The sequence below is a fragment of the Oncorhynchus masou genome, chromosome 1, assembly GCF_036934945.1.
Source record: "Oncorhynchus masou masou isolate Uvic2021 chromosome 1, UVic_Omas_1.1, whole genome shotgun sequence".
Lineage (NCBI taxonomy): Eukaryota > Metazoa > Chordata > Actinopteri > Salmoniformes > Salmonidae > Oncorhynchus > Oncorhynchus masou.
In genome coordinates, this window is record NC_088212.1 from 33,362,001 (window position 1) to 33,379,143 (window position 17,143).

Here is a 17,143-nt window from a genome sequence, read left to right on the forward strand (position 1 = left end):
TGTTTCAGTCTAAGAAGGGGATAATGTAATGTGTTTACACATTTTAATGTCTCTCAGCCTGTCACACAATATTATGCAAATTATTATTATTATTATTATTTTTAATTTTACCTTTATTTAACCAGGCAAGTCAGTTAAGCTTCTTATTTTCAATGACGGCCTGGGAACAGTGGGTTAACTGCCTGTTCAATTGTCAGCTGGGGAACTTGCAACCTTCCGGTTACTAGTTGGCTGTATGTGATGATGTTGGGATATGCTTAGAGTGAGTGAGTTTTAGGCTGCTTACAAAATTACAAACAGTAGCCTAGAAGTAGCAAAGTAGAAGTCAATTGATTGAACATGAAATGTATTTAAATGTTTGAAATAGGCCTATAGCTTACTGTTTACATTTTAATGCAGTCCTCTTGGTTTTCATTCAAAGCGACTTTTTATATGTCACTTGTTTGTATCAATTGCAAAGACATTGGCAACTTTGGATTTGTAGTCAACTTTATCCTGATGTTATGGGCGGTCACAGAGAGACGGATGAATCATGTGATTCTATGTTTAGCGGAGACCTCAGTATATAAGCTGTTATGCGAGTTGTCTGTGGAAGGCACTAGATTGCTCCTATGAAGGTTCTAAGGATGAATTTAGCCTTGAGATGCTTTTGGGAAACCAGGCCCTGATTGCTGAGAACCAAGGTTGGAGACACTTAGCCCCTGCCCCTTATCTAAAACTTTTGTAGGTGTTCTCTATACATGAAGTAGATCCTGCACTGTGAAAATGTAACTTTAGTCAATGTTGTTGTTCTCCTCCCCTTCTGGCAGAAAAATAACAAAGTGGAGACAGAAATAGAGGAGTGTATTCAGAAGCATGATGCTGACATGGGAGAGAAACAGGCGCCAGCCTTAAACCTAAAAAAATCACAAGATATCTTTCATTTGCGCTGAGTGGCAGTGAATAATACGATTTGAGTGATGCTCAGTAAATCCTCTCTCTCTCTGTCTCTCTCTCTCTGTGTCTCTCTCTCTCTGTCTCTCTCTGTCTCTCTCTCTCTCTGTCTCTCTCTCTGTCTCTCTCTCTCTCTCTCTCTGTTGTCTGGTCCCCCTGGAGGACATGACAGGGTTCTGTGAAGAGGAGGAGCTGAGAGAGCTCGAGGATGTGTTTTAATACCCATAAAACCTAGCAGTCAAACACGGAAATGGTTCCAATCGTTTTTTTAATCGTTAACTTTTCCCATAGTGGATTGTAGAACTACTTCAAACAAGGTCTGTGTTTCCTGTAGGCTTTCCCTGGCATAACATTTTGATAACTGAGTAAACCTCTCTTGGACAAGATGACTTTTATCAATATATTTGTCTCTATTTACTCTCAGATTTGAAAATGCTAATTAGAATCAAAGTAGATATCATGCAAGGCAAAAAATCCCTGCAAGCTCCTGCTCTTCATCTCGTCAGCTAGCTAGCTACTAGCTACTTTGATCCAAAACTAAAGATAAATTTAACATTTTTATTAACTATTTTAACAATTTTTCACTGCTGTGTAAATCAATTCAGAGCAAACTTATCTACTGCAGATTCAAAGCCAGCTGAACTCTGCAGAATGTATCCATAATCATAAATGAATTAGCATATATATTTGACAAGAATGCACCTAGTCACCCATCAATCACATCAACACCTGAACTCCAACAATGTAAACAATGCATACATACAGTGGGGCAAAAAAATATTTAGTCAGCCGCAAATTGTGCAAGTTCTCCCACTTAAAAAGATGAGAGAGGCCTGTAATTTTCATCATAGGTACACTTCAACTATGACAGACAAAATGAGAAAAAAATCCAGAAAATCACATTGTAGGACTTTTAATGAATTTATTTGCAAATTATGGTGGAAAATAAGTATTTGGTCACCTACAAACAATCAAGATTTCTGTCTCTCACAGACCTGTAACTTATTCTTTAAGAGGCTCCTCTGTCCTCCACTCGTTACCTGTATTAATGGCACCTGTTTGAACTTGTTATCAGTATAAAAGACATCTGTCCACAACCTCAAACAGTTACACTCCAAACTCCACTATGGCCAAGACCAAAGAGCTGTCAAAGGACACCAGAAACAAAATTGTAGACCTGCACCAGGCTGGGAAGACTGAATCTGCAATAGGTAAGCAGCTTGGTTTGAAGAAATCAACTGTGGGAGCAATTATTAGGAAATGGAAGACATACAAGACCACTGATAATCTCCCTCGATCTGGGGCTCCACGTAAGATCTCACCCCGTGGGGTCAAAATGATCACAAGAACGTTGAGCAAAAATCCCAGAACCACACGGGGGGACTTAGTGAATGACCTGCAGAGAGCTGGGACCAAAGTAACAAAGCCTACCATCGTTAACACACTACGCCGCCAGAGACTCAAATCCTGCAGTGCCAGATGTGTCCCCCTGCTTAAGCCAGTACATGTCCAGGCCCGTCTGAAGTTTGCTAGAGAGCATTTGGATGATCCAGAAGAAGATTGGGAGAATGTCATATGGTCAGATGAAACCAAAATAGAACTTTTGGTAAAAACTCAACTCGTCGAGTTTGGAGGACAAAGAATGCTGAGTTGCATCCAAAGAACACCATACCTACTGTAAAGCATGGGGGTGGAAACATCATGCTTTGGGGCTGTTTTTCTGCAAAGGGACCAGGACGACTGATCCGTGTAAAGGAAAGAATGAATGGGGCCATGTATCGTGAGATTTTGAGTGAAAACCTCCTTCCATCAGCAAGGGCATTGAAGATGAAACGTGGCTGGGTCTTTCAGCATGACAATGATCCCAAACACACTGCCCGGGCAACGAAGGAGTGGCTTCGTAAGAAGCATTTCAAGGTCCTGGAGTGGCCTAGCCAGTCTCCAGATCTCCACCCCATAGAAAATCTTTGGAAGGAGTTGGAAGTCCGTGTTGCCCAGCAACAGCCCCAAAACATCACTGCTCTAGAGGAGAGCTGCATGGAGGAATGAGCCAAAATACCAGCAACAGTGTGTGAAAACCTTGTGATGACTTACAGAAAACGTTTGACCTCTGTCATTGCCAACAAAGGGTATATAACAAAGTATTGAGATAAACTTTTGTTATTAAGCAAATACTTATTTTCCACCATCATTTGCAGATTTTTTTTCTTCTCATTTTGTCTGTCATAGTTGAAGTGTACCTATGATGAAAATTACAGTCCTCTCTCATCTTTTTAAGTGGGAGAACTTGCACAATTGGTGGCTGACTAAATACTTTTTTGCCCCACTGTATGCCTTTCATACATAATCTTTTTCTTCAAGTCAGATGTTTATATGTTAAGAGATTTATTAATCAATGCCACAAACTTGAGACGTTGAAGAGAACCATATGAACTGTTATTACTATCTGAGAGAGCCCCAATTCTTCTGCTTTTCCATTTTAGGAATTAGACCAGCACAAATAACACAATGTAAAACAGCATATTTAGATTTTTGATGTGTGAGTTACAAACGGAGAAACAACTGGATGTGTAAAGTAGGTTAAATATAAAATACTAGGTCAACACACTAAACACACAAAAGACTCAAAACTAGGGAGCCCTGCCTAAACACAGATAATTCGATGTTGCTGCCGTCAATTGTGAGAAGGACATTTAACACTGCATTCAGACTAATTACCAGAATAAGCAGGTCAGCATTACACAGGTGAAAAATAGTTTTAAAAAAACAGGACACCACAACACTTTAAATGTGTTATTGAGTCCACATTTGATCAAATTGGGAGAAGAACAAGTGAAGGAAGTAGCATAGGGAAAATGGGTGAAGGTAAGGTGGGTTGATAGAGATAAGATGGAGAGTTCCAAAGTGTTCGAGGTTCAGTGGTGTAGAGTACTTAAGTAAAAATACTTTAAAGTACTACTTAAGTAGTGTTTTGGGGTATCTGTACTTTACTTTACAAATTATATTTTTGCCAAATTTTACTTTTACTTCACTACATTCCTAAATAAAAAAATCATGTACGTTTTACTCCATACATTGAGACCAGGCAGGAGTAGTCTCAAGGTCCTGGTTGGCTCGCTCCGACTGGACATTGGACTGGGGGTGGAATCCAGAGGACAGGCTGGCCGACGATCCAATGAGGGTGCAGAATACCTTCCAGAACCTGGACGAGAACTGTGGACCCCGGTCGGAGACCATGTCCACGGGCAGTCCATGGATCCGGAAGACGTGCTTTTTGGACCCTGGGCAGTAGGAGATGGTGAAATTGAAACTGGTAAATAACAGGGCCCCACGGGCTTGCCTTGAGTTAAGGCGATTGGCAGTGCGGAGGTATTCTAAATTCTTATGGCCAGTGCACACCAAAAATGGATGTTCCGCCCCATCCAGCCAGTACCTGTTCTGTTATAATCTCCACCCGGCACAGCCAGAAGAGGACTGGCCACCCCACATGTGCTCTCTCTAATTCTCTCTTTCTTTCTCTCGCTCTGAGGACCTGAGCCCTAGGACCATGCCCCAGGACTACCTGACATGATGACTCTTTGCTTTCCCCAGTCCACCTGGCCATGCTGCTGCTCCAGTTTCAACTGTTCTGCCTTATTATTATTCGACCATGCTGGTCATTTATGAACATTTGAACATCTTGGCCATGTTCTGTTATAATCTCCACCCGGCACAGCCAGAAGAGGACTGGCCACCCCACATAGCCTGGTTCCTCTCTAGGTTTCTTCCTAGGTTTTGGCCGTGCTTCTACACCTGCATTGCTTGATGTTTGGGGTTTTAGGCTGGGTTTCTGTACAGCACTTTGAGATATCAGCTGATGTACGAAGGACTATATAAATACATTTGATTTGATTTACCTCCCCTCCTCCAGAGCCATCTTAACTGCTAGGAGTTCCCGGTTCTCAACGTCATAGTTCTTCTCCATTGAGTTGAGACAATGGGATATGAAGGCACAGGGATGAAGCTTATTGGTCCTGGACGGTTTGCTGGGAAAGGATGGCCCCTACTCCCATGTCGGAAGCGTCAACTTCCACCACAAACTGATGGGTCGGATCCGGATGGATGAGGATGGGGGCAATAGTGAATCATTGCTCCAGATCCACAAAAGCCTTGTCCGCTGCTGGGTACCATGTGAACAATACCTTGGGAGTGTGAGCGCAGAGAGGGGAGCTGCCAGGTTGCTGTAGCCCCGAAAGAAACTGCGGTAAAAATGGGCCAATCCACCAACGCTCTCACTTTTTCCAGATCCATCTGAACATTCCCTTCAGTGATGATGTATCCCAGAAAATAGACAGTGGAGCGTTGGAACTTGCACTTCTCCGCTTTTACAAACAACTGATTCTCCAGGAGGCGCTGAAGGACTTGTCGAACATGAATAACATGTTCTTGGGCAGAACGGGAGAAAATCAGGATGTCATCGAGATAGACAAAAGCAAAACGATTCAACATGTCCCGGGCAAGATCGTTGACCAGGGCCTGTAAGACAGCAGGTGCGTTGGTGAGTCCAAACGGCATGACCAGTTTTCAACACTGGCTGTGTTGAAAGCCGTCTTCCACTCATCTCCTTTGCATATCTGAACAAGGTGGTAGGTATTCCGGAGGTCCAGCTCTGAAAAGATGGTAGCCCCCTGGAGAGGTTTGAAAGGAGAGGAGTGGTAGCGGGTACCGATTCTTGATCGTGATGTCATGGAGGCCCCGGTAATCAATACATGGACGCAGGGTCTTGTCCTTCTTTCCCACAAAGAAGAACCCTGCGCCGGCATGAGAGGCAGAAGGGTGAATGCTCCCAGCAGCCAGAGAGTCCTCAATGTACTCCTCCATGACCTTGGTCTCAGGGCAAGACAGGGAATATAGCTGGCCTCGAGGCGGTGTGGTGCCTGGGAGGAGGTCAATAGCACAATCATAAGGACGATGTGGTGGAAGGGAGGTAGCACGAGCCTTGCTGAAATCTCCAGGAGGTCATGATACTCTGCGGGAATGGCAGAGAGATCCGAGGCCGTACTTAATCCTGGAGGCAGACGTTCCGGGGAAGGCAGTGTGAATGGCAGAACGGACTCCAACCCAGGATTGAACCCATGGTCCAGTCAATATTGGGGTTGTGCTTCTGGAGCCAAGAAAATCCCAAACAACAGGGATATGAGGGTACTCAATGAGGAGAAGCTGTATTGACTCAATGTGGTTACCAGATATCCGCAGATTAATTCCAGGCACTCTCAGTGGCCAACGTGTGAAAATCTACTGTGTAGGCTGCCAACTTGACACTTGGGAGTCTTGACGTAATTCAAGTAATTTTCAGACCGGCTCTCTTCCGGATACCGGAGAATTGAACACCTTCCTTACCTCTGCCATGATTCTCTCCAGATGACGACAAATGGCTGATTGTTGCTCCCAAACTCCCGACAGTAGCGTAATAATACACGCTATCTTCGATCTGTCCAAAGGGACTGAAGATGGCTGTAGCTCAAAAATAAGGGAGCACTGAGAAAGAAAACCCTGGCAGGTTCCAGTATAACCAGAATATCGGGGAACCAGGGTCGGCTGTACAAACCCACCACTAATAATAGACAGGTTAATGGGTGGTTTGGAGGTCTCAGAGGTGGCGGCCTGTCTATGAGCTAACTCACTGATTTTCTCCATAATAGCCATGAACCCTTGGTTGTGGAGTTCCGTCAGGGAACGAAGCCATTCAAAAGGTCCTGCAGTAGCTCCTCATGCCTCCCAATAGTGGCTCCCTGCAGGGTGGCGGAGCTGGTCCCATCGTCATTGAACACTGGTCACTTTAATTATGTTTGCATACTGTTTTACCCCACTTCATATGTACAGAGCCTTCAGAAAGTATTAACTCCCTCTTGACTTTTTCCACATTTTGTCGTGTTATTTAAAATGGATTCAATTGAGATGTTTTGTCAATGGCCTACAAACAATACCCCATAATGTGAAAATGGAATTAGTTATTCAGATTTTTTTTACATACATTTAAAATGAAAAGTTGAAATGTCTTGAGTCAATGAGTACTCAACCCCTTTGTCATGGCAAGTCTGAATACATTCAGAAGTAAAAATGTGCTTTAACAAGATAATACGTTGCATGGACTCACTCTGGGTGCAATAATAGTGTTTAACATGATTTTTGAATGACTGCCTTATCTCTGTACCCTACACATACAATTATCTGTAAGGTCCCTCAGTCGAGCAGTGAATTTCAAACACAGATTCAACTACAAAGACCAGGGAGGTTTTCCAATGCATCGCAAAGGGCACCTGTTGGTAGATGTTAAAAAACAAAACAAAAAAGCAGTTATCGTGAAGTGAAGTTATTAATTACACTTTGGATGGTGTATCAATAAACCCAGTCACTACAAAGATACAGGCGTCCTTTCTAACTCAGTTGCCGGAGAGGAAAGAAACCACCCAGGGATTTCACCACTTACAGAGTTTAATGGCTGTAAATCGGAATACTATTTTATTTTTATTTTTATCAATTTAGAATAAGGCGGTAACGTAACAAAATGTGGAAAAAGTCAAGGGTGCTAAATACTTTCAGAATGCACCGTATATACAGTACCAGTCAAAAGTTTGGACACACCTACTCATTCAAGGATTTGTCTTTATTTTTTACTATTTTATACATTGTAGAATAATAGTGAAGACATGAACAGTATGAAATAGCACATACAGTGCCTTGCGAAAGTATTCGGCCCCCTTGAACTTTGCAACCTTTTGCCACATTTCAGGCTTCAAACATAAAGATATAAAACTGTATTTTTTTGTGAAGAATCAACAACAAGTGGGACACAATCATGAAGTGGAACGACATTTATTGGATATTTCAAACTTTTTTAACAAATCAAAAACTTAAGCCCCCTTAAGTTAATACTTTGTAGCGCCACCTTTTGCTGCGATTACAGCTGTAAGTCGCTTGGGGTATGTCTCTATCAGTTTTGCACATCGAGAGACTGAAATTTTTTCCCATTCCTCCTTGCAAAACAGCTCGAGCTCAGTGAGGTTGGATGGAGAGCATTTGTGAACAGCAGTTTTCAGTTCTTTCCACAGATTCACGATTGGATTCAGGTCTGGACTTTGACTTGGCCATTCTAACACCTGGATATGTTTATTTTTGACCATTCCATTGTAGATTTTGCTTTATGTTTTGGATCATTGTCTTGTTGGAAGACAAATCTCCAACCCCGTCTCAGGTCTTTTGCAGACTCCATCAGGTTTTCTTCCAGAATGGTCCTGTATTTGGCTCCATCCATCTTCCCATCAATTTTAACCATCTTCCCTGTCCCTGCTGAAGAAAAGCAGGCCCAAACCATGATGCTGCCACCACCATGTTTGACAGTGGGGATGGTGTGTTCAGGGTGATGAGCTGTGTTGCTTTTACGCCAAACATAACGTTTTGCATTGTTGCCAAAAAGTTCAATTTTGGTTTCATCTGACCAGAGCACCTTCTTCCACATGTTTGGTGTGTCTCCCAGGTGGCTTGTGGCAAACTTTAAACGACACTTTTTATGGACATCTTTAAGAAATTGCTTTCTTCTTGCCACTCTTCCATAAAGGCCAGATTTGTGCAATATACGACTGATTGTTGTCCTATGGACAGAGTCTCCCACCTCAGCTGTAGATCTCTGCAGTTCATCCAGAGTGATCATGGGCCTCTTGGCTGCATCTCTGATCAGTCTTCTCCTTGTATGAGCTGAAAGTTTAGAGGGACGGCCAGGTCTTGGTAGATTTGCAGTGGTCTGATACTCCTTCCATTTCAATATTATCGCTTGCACAGTGCTCCTTGGGATGTTTAAAGCTTGGGAAATCTTTTTGTATCCAAATCCAGCTTTAAACTTCTTCACAACAGTATCTCGGACCTGCCTGGTGTGTTCCTTGTTCTTCATGATGCTCTCTGCGCTTTTAACGGACCTCTGAGACTATCACAGTGCAGGTGCATTTATACGGAGACTTGATTACACACAGGTGGATTGTATTTATCATCATTAGTCATTTAGGTCAACATTGGATCATTCAGAGATCCTCACTGAAATTCTGGAGAGAGTTTTCTGCACTGAAAGTAAAGGGGCTGAATAATTTTGCATGCCCAATTTTTCAGTTTTTGATTTGTTAAAAAAGTTTGAAATTTCCAATAAATGTCGTTCCACTTCATGATTGTGTCCCACTTGTTGTTGATTCTTCACAAAAAAACACAGTTTTATATCTTTATGTTTGAAGCCTGAAATGTGGCAAAAGGTCGCAAAGTTCAAGGGGGCCGAATACTTTCGCAAGGAACTGTAACTATGGCAGACTGATCCTGAATGAAGAGCTGGGTCTGGAGAGCAAAATACATTCAGATTTTACTGTAAGCAAATTATTTTGCCCTCTACTCTACATCACTGTGACATCACTAACCTTCTCTAACTGTAACATCAATGTGACATCACTAACCTTCTCCAGCTCTGACATCACCGTGACATATGCCATGTTCATATGCTAAGAAACTCTAAAATTTCCAATTTGCTGATTCGTTGACCGTGGCACTTGTATAACTACAACCAGTTAGCAAGTCAGAAATGCCAGAGTTTCCTAGTTCCGACTAGCAAGTTAACGTGGCAATAGCTGACCTTTAGCTGTCATCACTAACCTTCTCTATCTGTAACATCACTGTGACATCACTGACCTTTTCCAGCTGTTGTCAAATTGTCCCCAGCTGTGTCACTGTGTCATCGATGGCTACTCCCTCTTCCTACCCTGCGGTCCCACCCATCATGTGGTAAAGATTAAAGGTTACCACTTTGGTTTGGCCCAATAGAAGTGTCTCCTTCGCTGCTTTGATTTGGATGTGGTACCATGTGCTCACCTGCACCCGCACCTCGCTTCTTTCCCTCTGCTGCAACTGCTCTCTGGTGGATAGCAGCGTGGCAAACCTCCCCAGCAGCAGCCATATCTCTTCATACTAAATATACAGTTGAAGTCGGAAGTTTACATACACTTAGGTTGGAGTCATTAAAACTAGTTTTTCAACCTCTCCACAAATGTCTTGTTAACAAACTATCATTTTGGCAAGTCGGTTAGGACATCTACAAGTATTTTTTTACAGACAGATCATTTCACATCATTCACTGTATCACAATTCCAGTGGGTCAGAAGTTTACATACTATAAGTTGACTGTGCCTTTAAACAGCTTGGAAAATTTCAGAAAATTATGTCATGGCTTTAGAAGCTTCTGATAGGCTAATTGACATAATTTGTGTAAATTGGAGGTGTACCTGTGGATGTATTTCAAGGACTACCTTCAAACTCAGTGCCTCTTTGATTGACATCATGGGAAAATCAAAAGAAATCAGCCAAGACCTCAGAAAAATAATTTTAGACCTCCACAAGTCTGGTTCATCCTTGGGAGCAATTTCCAAACACCTGAAGGTACCACGTTCATCTATACAAACAACAGTATGCAAGTATAAACACCCTGGGACCACGTAGCCGTCATACCGCTCAGGAAGGAGAGGTGTTCTGTTTCCTGGAGATTAACGTACTTTGGTGCGAAAAGTGTAAATCAATCCCAGAACAACAGCAAAGGACCTTGTGAAGATGCTGGAGGAAACAGGTACCAAAGTATTTCTATCCACAGTAAAACAAGTCCTATATCGACATAACCTGAAAGGCCGCTCCAGCAAGGAAGAAACCACTGCTCCAAAACAGCCATAAAAAAGACAGACTACGGTTTGCATCTGCACATGGTGACATTTTTGGAGAAATGTCCTCTGGTCTGATGAAACAAAAATAGAACTGTTTGGCCATAATGACCATCGTTATGTTTGGAGGTAAAAGGGGGAGGCTTGCAAGCCGAAGAACACCATCCCAACCATGAAGCATGGGGGTGGCAGCATCATGTTGTGGGGGTGGTTTGCTGCAGGGGGGACTGGTGCACTTCACAAAATATATGGCATCATGAGGCAGGAAAATTAGTGGATATATTGAAGCAACATCTCAAAACATCAGTCAGGAAGTTAAAGCTTGGTCACAAATGGGTCTTCCACATGACCCCAAGCATACTTCCAAAGTTGTGGCAAAATGGCTTAAGGACAACAAAGTCAAGGTGTTGCCAACACAAAGCCCTGACCTCAATCCCATAGAAGATTTGTGGGCAGAACTGAAAAAGCATGCGCGAGCAAGAGGCCTACAAATCTGACTCAGTTACACCAGCTCTGTCAGGAGGAATGGGCCAAAATTCACCCAATTTACTGTGGGAAGCTTGTGGAAGGCTAGCCGAAATGTTTGACAAAAGTTAAACAATTTAAAGGCAATGCTACCAAATACTAATTGAGTGTATGTAAACTTCTGACCCACTGGGAACGTGATGAAAGAAATAAAAGCTGAAATAAATCATTATTTCTACTATTATTCTGACATTTCACATTCTTAAAATAAAGTGGTGATCCTAACTGACCTAAGACAGCGACTTTTTACTAGGATTAATTGTCAGGAATTGTGAAAAACTGAGTTTAAATGTATTTGGTTAAGGTGTACGTAAACTTCCGCCTTCAACTGTACACATGCACACGTTATACATTTGAACATGAAGCTAGGTTTAGGGTTGTGGTTGAGGATTAGGTTTGAACCAGGATGTGGATATGAAGTTAGGGTTGTGGTTGAAGCTGGGATCTGGGTTGAACCAGAATGTGGAAATTCCATTCTCAACAAACATGAGCTGGTAGATTAATCAGCCCACATTTCCAAGAGAAAGCAAGTGCGCTAATCCCACAAGAAATATGGGTGTTTTTTTAAAGTTAAGATTGTTAGCGGCATGTCCAGAGACCTAAAAGTTTAATAGATAAACACTTTTCTCAGGAGGGGTGAATTGTGAAGGTTTAGCCATTATAACTTTTCAGGTCATTAACTGTAACTTTCCCAGAAACTTCAAACTTCAAATTGGCACAAATGAACATCCTGATATTATCCATTTTCACACACAGGTAATTTCCCAGGTAATTTTCCCAGGTAACTTTCCCGAAAATCTCACAGACGCTGCATCCTCAGCTTAGTTGGTCAGAGTAGAAGTGTGAAAAGGCCGTAGTGAGTGCCAGTCTTGGGTACCTTGATCAGTCTGAGGACCTGTTCCATGAAGGTCCAGTAGAGGGCAATCTTCTCCACCATGCACTGCTCAGTTTGCAAGCCTCCAGGAGCGCACTCTGTCTCTCCCTCCCTCTTTCTGACGCACAGCATCCCTCTCTCTTTCCGACTTCTTCTCAACATGGCCTCGCTTTCCCTTGTTCTCCTGCAAGATGGCAAATGTGACTATGATGGGTTTTCCAGTGTCTGTGTGTGTGTTAGCCACCCAATGTGAGGAATTTGTCAAATTTGAGCAGACTCCTTCAGTTTCTCCTCCTTATCTCTCTGCCTTTCTTCAAACTCTCCATCTTAAATGTTAACTCCGATAGTCACATTTTTGTCACTTTGTTTTTATGAATGCTATGATTATTATCTGGAGCTGTTGATCCACCTCTCTGATCTATGTCTGTTTCTCAATCATCTGTGTGATACACTCATCAGATCTTTGTCTCACACACACACACACACACACACACACACACACACACACACACACACACACACACACACACACACACACACACTTCCAATATAAACATGGGCTTCAGGAAACAGCAGAGGGAGCACCCCCCCTATTCACATCAACGGGACAGCAGTGGAGACGGTGGAAAGTTTTAAGTTCCTCGGTGTACACATCACGGACGAACTGAAATGGTCCATCCACACAGACCGTGCGGTGAAGAAGGCACAACAGCAACAGCGCCTCTTCAACCTCAGGAAGCTGAAGAAATTTGGCTTGTCACATTTAAACCCTCACAAACTTTTACAGATGCACAATTGAGAGCATCTTGTCAGGCTGTATCACCGTCGGGTATGGCAACTGCACCACCCACAACCCCAAGACTCTCCAGAGGGTGGTGCGGTCTGCACAACACATCACTGGGGGCAAACTACCTGCTCTCCAGGACACCTACAGCATGTCACAGGAAAGCCAAAAAAATCATCAATGACAACAACCACCCAAGCCACTGCCTGTTCACCTCGCCATTATCCAGAAGGCAGGAGGTCAGTACAGGTGCATCAAAACTGGGACTGAGCGACAGAAGCTATTTTTCAATCTCAATGCCATAGACTGTTAAACAGCCATCACTAACATTGAGAGGCTACTGCCAACATACAGACTTGAAATCATTGGCCACTTTAATAATGCCACTTTAATAATGTTTACACATCTTACATATTCATCTCATATGTGTATACTATATTTTATACCATCTATGTCATCTTGCCTATGCCACTTAGTCATCGCTCATCCATATATTTATATGCACATACTCTTATTCCATCCCTTTAGATTTGTGTGTATTAAGTAGTTGTTGTGGAATTGTTAGATTACTTGTTAGATATTACTGCACTGTCAGAACTAGAGGCACAAACATTTCACTGCACACACATTAACATCTGCAAACCATGTGTATGTGACCAATACATTTTTGATTTATTTGATAAACAAAGACAAACACATACAAACACATACACACACATACAAACACATACAAATGCACATTAAGAGTTGTTCCTCAACAGTCTGAAAATAATCCTCTTGATCCAAGGTAATTTTATCTGGTGGGAGTTTCTGATCAGTAGTTAGAAACTTGAGAAACGTTCCCTTCGGACTGCCCTCTACCCTGCTGTACTATCCTGTCTCTATGGCAATACATGGACAAAGCCTCTGTTGCCCCCAATGGCAAACTACTGACATAGAAGCTCCACTACTGTGTGTGTGTGTGTGTGTGTGTGTGTGTGTGTGTGTGTGTGTGTGTGTGTCTGATAAGGCATGTGGTCTGTTTTCCATTCTGTATCTCTGTGTCTCTCTCTACTTCTATTTATAGCCTACCTACATATCTATAAGGTCTATATTTAGCCTATATAAACTCAGCAGAAAATGAAACGTCCTCTCACTGTCAACTGGGTTTATTTTCAGCAAACTTAATATGTGTAAATACTTGGATGAACATGACAAGATTCAACAACTCCGACATACACTGAACAAGTTACACAGACATGTGACTAACAGAAATGGTATAATGTGTCATTGAACAAAGGGGGGTCAAAATCAAAAGTAACAGTCAGTATCTGGTGTGGCCACCAGCTGCATTAAGTACTGCAGTGCATCTCCTCCTCATAGACTGCACCAGATTTGACAGTTCTTGTTGTGAGATGTTACCCCACTCTTCCACCAAGGCACCTACAAGTTCCCAGACATTTCTGGGGGGAATGGCCCTAGCCCTCACCCTCAGATCCAACAGGTTCCAGAAGTGCTCAGTGGGATTGAGATCCGGGCTCTTCGCTGGCCATGGCAGAACACTGACATTCCTGTCTTGCAGGAAATCACGCACAGAACGAGCAGTATGGCTGGTGGCATTGTCATGCTGGAGGGTCATGTCAGGATGAGCCTGCAGAAAGGGTACCACATGAAGGAGGAAGATGTCTTCTCTGTAACGCACAGCGTTGAGATTGCCTGCAATGACAACAAGCTCAGTCCGATGATGCTGTGACACATCGCCCCAGACCATGACGGACCCTCCAACTCCAAATTGATCACGCTCCAGAGTACAGGCTTCGTGTAACGCTCATTCCTTTGACGATAAATGCAAATTCGACCATTACCCCTGGTGAGACAAAACCGCCACTCGTCAGTGAAGAGCACTTTTTGCTAGTCCTGTCTGGTCCAGCATTGGTGGGTTTGTGCCCATAGGCAACGTTGTTGCCGGTGATGTCTGGTGAGGACCTGCCTTACAATAGGCCTACAAGCCCTCAGTCCAGCCTCTCTCAGCCTATTGCTGACAGTCTGAGCACTGATGGAGGGATTGTGCGTTCCTGGTGTAACTCGGGCAGTTGTTGTTGCCATCCTGTACCTGTCCTGCAAGTGTGATGTTCGGATGTACCGATCCTGTGCAGGTGTTGTTACACGTGGTCTGCCACTGCGAGGATGATCAGCTATCCGTCCTGTCTCTCTGTAGCGCTGTCTTAGCCGTCTCACAGTACGGACATTGCAATTCATTGCCCTGGCCACATCTGCAGTACTCATGCGTCCTTGCAGCATGCCTAAGGCACGTTCACGCAGATGAGCAGGGACCCTGAGCATCTTTCTTTTGGTGTTTTCAGAAAGGCCTCTTTAGTGTCCAAAGTTTCCATAACTGTGACCTTAATTGCCTACCGTCTGTAAGCTGTTAGTGTCTTAATGACCGTGCTACATGTGCATATACATTAACTGTTTATGGTTCATTGAACAAGCATGGGAAACAGTGTTTAAACCCTTTATAATTAAGATCTGTGAAGTTATTTGGATGTTTACGAATTATCTTTGGAGGACAGGGTCCTGAAAGGGGACATTTCCTTTTTTGCTGAGTTTATTTCTCACTACACAGAATCTTTTCAGATCGCCACAGACGTGCGTGTGTGTGCGTGTGCATTTTCCCCATCTGACCAAAGGCTGCTGACAAAGCGAGAGAAGTGTAATCTCGTGATTTCAAGCTGTCTCACACCTGATATCACACATTTCTCTGTGGACTGTGCCACAGCTAATACATCCAGTCGTTTTTAGTGACTATAACTGATCTTCACTGACTAGTTGCTACCTGTGATCCAAAGAGCATTGTCATCTTCAGACTGAAGACAGTAAACAGCTCAGTCGTCACCTTTGTTAGACTACATTACAACATAACAGGAGACAGATGGGACTAATGTATCAGATGGGACTAACAATCATCTAATGTAGCTAATGGAAATACAGTGTGATGTTATGCCTACCAGTTGACTGTAACTCTACTGATCATATTGTGTTAAAGATGGTGAGACAGATGAGAGGAGAGCAGCAGGACCAGGAAAATGCATCTACAAACGCAAACGTGACACACACACACACACACACATACGCGCGCATATTCTCGTGACCTAGAGCCATTGGAGGGAAAAAATAACAATATAGCGATGGAGGGAATAGGGAGACGCAGCTGTATGTATTTTTGATGAAATACACACTCACATGGCACTCATGCATGGAGATGCCACACACACACTCATACGGACACACACACACATGATACATACAAAGTTGTTAATGCTAATGTAGCGATGCTATTAAAATAAAAGTGTGTTGTCAGGGATGACAGTGTGAGGTTGAGGAGATGGGGACCTTACACCCATGTAAACGCCACCAGACCTTTTAACAGCTGATTAATATTTGAAGGCATCCTCCTGACTCTCAGGCTGATCATCTGTTATTGTTTGCCGTTTTCTGCTCCATTCATCCCTGGGTCTCCCTCTGTCACTCTGCTGTCCCTTGGGAGAGGAGAGGAGGGGCAGACACCAGCACACACACATCAACCTCCAGCCATGAATATACACACACTTCAGAGACACACATCACACATCCCTTTAAAAAATGATATTTTATTTAACTTATTATATATTTTTTTTAACAATACATGGTCAAAAATAATAGACAACTTAACATTTACATACATACATTTCCACAAACATTAAAGCCATCACACTTGCTCAGACCCACATGTTCCCACAGTAACCACACCCAATGTTGTTTCTAATGCTTGTAGGACTGTGGCCCATATGACTTCAAATTGTTTTATGTTGCTTCTGTCTGTAGCCAGATTATTTACAAATGATATTGAAATAATAAAGAATGTGATTCTTCCATTCACTTAACGTTGGAGTATCGTTTGACTTCCAGTGTTTAAATAATAGCTTCTTCAATACAAGTGACAAAAATAATATTGTTAGACTCATTGGGTATCTCACTGTATCCCCATATGACATGTCTTTAAATATGCAGATAGACAGATTCAAAGTAGATTTACATTATTCAACTTCTGACAGCCAGCTTTCTAACTGTCCATAACTTTTGGACTTTATAGCACTCCCAGAAAGCAGGAATCATTGACTCATTGTTAGTTCTACACGTGATGTGACTCTGAAGATGTACTGTGGGCCAATTTTTCTGTGATTTCTGTAAAGCTATCCAAGGATTGTTCCAAAGCGGTGTGTTTTTAGGGAGTGATATTAGTTATTGTAGAATGCGTTTAATTTCCTTCCATGTTGTTATAGTGTTCTT